Source organism: Anguilla anguilla, chromosome 4, assembly GCF_013347855.1.
Source record: "Anguilla anguilla isolate fAngAng1 chromosome 4, fAngAng1.pri, whole genome shotgun sequence".
Lineage (NCBI taxonomy): Eukaryota > Metazoa > Chordata > Actinopteri > Anguilliformes > Anguillidae > Anguilla > Anguilla anguilla.
The window spans coordinates 15,089,114-15,094,267 of NC_049204.1; positions in this window are offsets into that span (position 1 = coordinate 15,089,114).

Genomic DNA, 5,154 nt, shown 5'->3' on the forward strand with positions numbered 1-5,154 from the left:
ACTAATAAGACAGTGGTGGCACCCATATGTTGGAGCCAGAGATGCAGAATAGTTCATTTTAAAGCTTGGACATGCTGTAGGGTATAGGGATAGTTGTCAGGATTGCTGTTGATGTATTGCATACAGGTTTCTTTGTCTGAAAATCCAACTGCATTCAACCAATTTCATGCACTTAAGATTTGAATCTTTTTGAGTAATAATTGATGCTTTGAGTTATTTTGGAAGTGCTGCATTAATGACTTCTTAAACAGTACCATCTTTGCAGATGTTGGTCATATTCATCAATGAGGATCAAGAGTGGAGAAGAGTGGAGTTTGTATATTTAAAAAAGGTGACTTTTGGCATTAAAAATGTATGTAACACGGGACTACAGTGCATTTAATTAAACATTAATAACTGCTTTTATAAATTATTGATAGACTTTTTTGAAGCCTGGTCGGCATTAATAAATGTCAGTAAATAGAGAAAGAGGCCAGAGTTTCAAGACTGAGAAATTCTATACAATGTCATGCAGTGTCCACGCAAGGCAATATATTCTTCCATCACAGTGGCAAATGTTGTAACTGTGTCCTGTCTAATGCATGTAGAAACACTGGTCACATTTTTAATCGTGTATTTTAGATGAGCAATCCCGGCTGGATCTTTATACAGGCAGACTGTCAAATATCAAATCAAGCTGAAGACAAACTGCAAAACACTTGACAAACTGTTCCAAGTGGCATAACTGGTCCTGTTCTGTTGGGGCGACATAGCTCAGGAGGTAAGACCGATTGTCTGGCAGTCGGAGGGTTGCCGGTTCAAACCCCGCCTGTTGAAGTGTCTTTGAGTAAGACACCTAACCCCTAACTGCTCTGGCGAATGAGAGGCATCAATTGTAAAGCGCTTTGGATAAAAGTGCTATATAAATGCAGTCCATTTACCATTTGTTCTGCCATACTTACAACAAAATTACAGAGAGAAGGGGACAACCAAGTTCAGGAGTTCAGCCACTTCTGACGAGACCAGCTGCTTCAAATGGTTCAAATTTGCAGGCCACTTACCTGCAGTTACTTGCTTGTTTCGCTTTGCACTTTTATTAAATCAATTCCTGGAGTGGGTACTTTGCTCATAATGTCTCTCGCTCAGAGTTCTGTGCTAACACTACCTTGAGCACAGTTGCGCATTGGTCACACATTAGATTACTGCATGATCCAGCATAAAGTCTTAAATATTAAATGTCCCTTAAAAGACACTACTGTGAGATACACTCCTGTATGTACAACCTGTATGCAATAATTTGGTAATAGAACATGTATCTAGGGTTTTGTGAGAATTATTAATACTTTGTAACAATTGCATTACACTAGGTACATGCACATACACACATATTTGCACAAAATATTCCAGGAAATTGTTGATATCCTATTTATTTATTTATTTATTTATTTGGTATTTGAGAAAGGCTGGTTTATGATGCATACTGCTAAATAGCCTTGGAATATTTTCTGCTGACTTTTTAAGTAAAGAAAATTGCTTGCTTCATGCAGTTTGCTTCCTCAGGGCTTGCTGAGTAATGCTGTGTTTTGTGAATAAGCAGTGAATAATTTAATGTGCAATTCAATAAAAAAAAATCAGGACAGAATGGGTGCATGTGAGTAATTTGGAGGTAATATTTAAATATTTACATTTTTATAGAGGGAATAATTCAATCAAAACCACAAAGCTACAACTGCATTCAAATTGGATACACCAACACCTGTAGCATGCTCACACTGTGATCTGCTTGTCCATTGCCTTTCTTTCTTCCTGGAAATGTTTAAACCACTCAGTTGACTTCCTCATCCCGACCCTTTGCTTCACCAATTTGCGACTTCCAGAAATGGCAGTGTAACTACAAGTTAAGTGACTAAATTGAAAATATTTCATTTTTATCTGGAAAGAGACCTGGTAATACTGTGAATTGATTTTGTACCCATAGTTGGAGGAGCACAAATACTAGTGTGAAAAAAGCTCTATTATTATTATTATTATTATTATTATTATTATTATTATTATCATTAATCATAGATACACTCTCAAAAATAAAGGTACTGTGCAGGTACATTTTTGTTTTTAAGGAACAAATTTCTCAAATGTACACTGAAAGTACAATGTTTTATTTGGGTGCTAATAACTGCCTTTTACAAGCAAAAAAAGGTACAAATGAATTATGCATTGCTGGCTAGGGGTACAATTTTTTGTGCCTATAGGGTATCCCCCAGTGACAAGCATTTGTATCTTTTTAGGCACATTCTTGGTTGAAGGTATCCAGAACATATCAAGAAGAGAAAAAATGCTATTTTCTTTATGTTTGTGTATTTTTCATTTTCATACATTCATCCATCAATTTTTAAATCACATTTTCCTGGCCAGGGTCACGGGGGGTTGGAGCCTGTCCCAGTATGCAGTAGGTGAGAGCCAGGAATACACCCTGGACACAACAGGTGACCAATCAATCGCAGGGCCCACGCACCATTCACTCACACATTCATATCCACAGGCAATTTAGAGCCTCCAATTAACCTACTGCATGTCTTTGGACTGTAAGAGGAAACTGAAGTACCTGGCAGAAAATAACATGGACACGGGGAGAACATGCAATCTCCACATGAAAAGTCCCTCAGTCAGGATTCGTTTAATGTCATATTATATCTTACCTGCGCATGTCTCTGAGTTGTGATTTGTGTGGTATATGCCACTTCATTGTAAAGAACCAGCAATCACCCAACTCAGGCTCCCCCATACTAAAACAGTATAGTATGCCACAATAAAATTGGATTGTTTCATAAATGTTGCCTGTTACACATAATGCTTTTATGTCAAGCCTAAGTTTTAATGTTTTGGTGGTATGACAACCTGTATGTATTAGTATGAGTAAAGGGCATTCTTGGCTTTGCTATAAAAGGCAATGCAATGTATAAAAGGTAGTCACTTTCTTAATTCAGTTAGGTAATTGTCAAACTATCCTAAATTTGTCTGTGAATAAGAATCAGCTCTTGAAGTTATTTGTGAGTCAAAATTAAGGACAAATGTTTATTTAATCCAAGCTTTTGAATACTTCAGCCAAGTGTTCTTGATTAATGGCTAGAGTTAATTTCCTGGAGGGTTTGAGGGAGGTTTAAGCCTCAATTTAGTCTGACTACATTATACTTTGTTCTTTTCTTTGTGTGGTGAATTTTCCACATTTTCAATTTATTTTCTTCCATTTCTTAAACTTTTTTCATTAGTAACTGGAGCCTCTAACCCCTCATGGCTATTTTATCATTCATGTAACAGCATCAATTGAAGTTTTATTTAGTACATAATTGTACCATAATTGTACAAGTACCCTCTAAGTACCCTAAAAATTAAATAAGTCCAATTTTACATTATGTCAAAATCAATTTGTCTGTACTGCAGTTTAGAGTATAGGTGAGGACCAAGTGTGCCAGAATCAGAAGGGTTCGAACATGAAGAAAAGCATGAATTGTCAAGCCAGTGGGGACCCCACTAATGGAATAAATTCATAATTGTGGTCCGCTATGGAAACTTATATTCAGAAATATAACATTTTATTGATAACACTGAAATATCAGTGGTAAATTTGCTTTTGTTAAAACATAAACAAAATTGAAATGAGGGGGTTGAAAGTGGGGGGCATTAGCCTGCCAGGGCCCCTGGTGGGGATTGAATCCCTGGGGTCTGAATCCCTCAGAACTGGTGACATTAGTCCAATACGTCAGATTTCCTGTTTTTTTTCATATGTATTTAAATGTGGACAATATTAAGTATGCTTCCGTGCTGCCTTCGTTAGAATATGTTAACAATAGCGTTGCATACGTTTTAAAGTTTTATTCATGTGCTTGTTTATCCGTGGATTGTTATTTAAAGGGCTGACGTGGATATTTTCAGCCAATTTTCCTGAGCAGAACAAGAGCGACAGTCAGTCAAACAATGTAATCATTTTACATTTTCTGTAAAGCTAATACTCTGTAAGTTATTAGTATATTGTATACGACCGAGCTCGCACCACTAAAATGTTTTACCTATTTTTAGTAGAACTATGGTGAACTTTGTTGATCGTTAGCTTGCACACGCTTACGCAGAAAAATATGAGAGAAAATATGTAACTTAACTGTATGCCTTGATAGCTTCATGGCCAGAATATTATCGGAAAAGTAGGCTATGATATTACCATGGACTAGAGTTGGCCAGTATTATTCCTGAAAATAAAAAACTATCTGCATGTCTTTTATGTGAGTTCAAAATGCGTACATCGTGTACATCTTCTGCATGAAACACTCCACTCCATCGTACCACTCACTGTCCAAAGCTGGAACTGTAAGCTATTTCCTGTCGAATCAATAAGGGCCGATTCGGTGTCATTTCATCAGGGGTATCCTGTCAATTATTAATCTGTTTGTCTGTGCTTACAACAGCACTAGTATCTCCCACTGCGTTGAAATCTCTTCGTATTTAATGTATCCCTTACATGTACCCTCCATAAAAATGAAGTATCTGTAACATTTTAAATACATGCATTTTTTAAAGAAGACCACACACTTGTTTTCAAACAATAGCTGGTTTATTTAATATATTTTTATATATACTTTGTAGCAACCTGATGATGTCATCTGTTTTAAAATCCTTTTGGGTTTGGCAATTCCCTTTTTTTCCTAAATGTTTTCATACATTTATTTATTTATCTATTTATTTATATAGTTTTGGGATATTTCAGTATTCTGTTCAAAATCACAGGTTCCAGCCAACCACTCACCCTAACCGACAAACAAACACACAAACAAATAAACCTAACAAACTATTTCAGTTCAAAATACAGTGAAACATGGTCTGTGCCTTGGCAACATCAAATTTAGCTAGCAAATGTCACTTTACCCTTATAATTCATTTTATCACTGGCATGTTCTTGTGCTATGAGACTTTTTTGAAACATGTCTTCTCAGTAAGTTATGTAGGCCTATGAGAGGACATTCTTTCAGAAGAACAGGAACACGATGTGGACCGGTGTAGAACAGTGCACGTTATTTCTCGTTTCATGTGAGCCATGGAAAGCCTTCGTTATCCTCTTGTTGCTCGGGATGTCCTTTGCCTTTGTCGTTGCCTGGTATAATCCTTTAATACAAGTCGTACACCAAA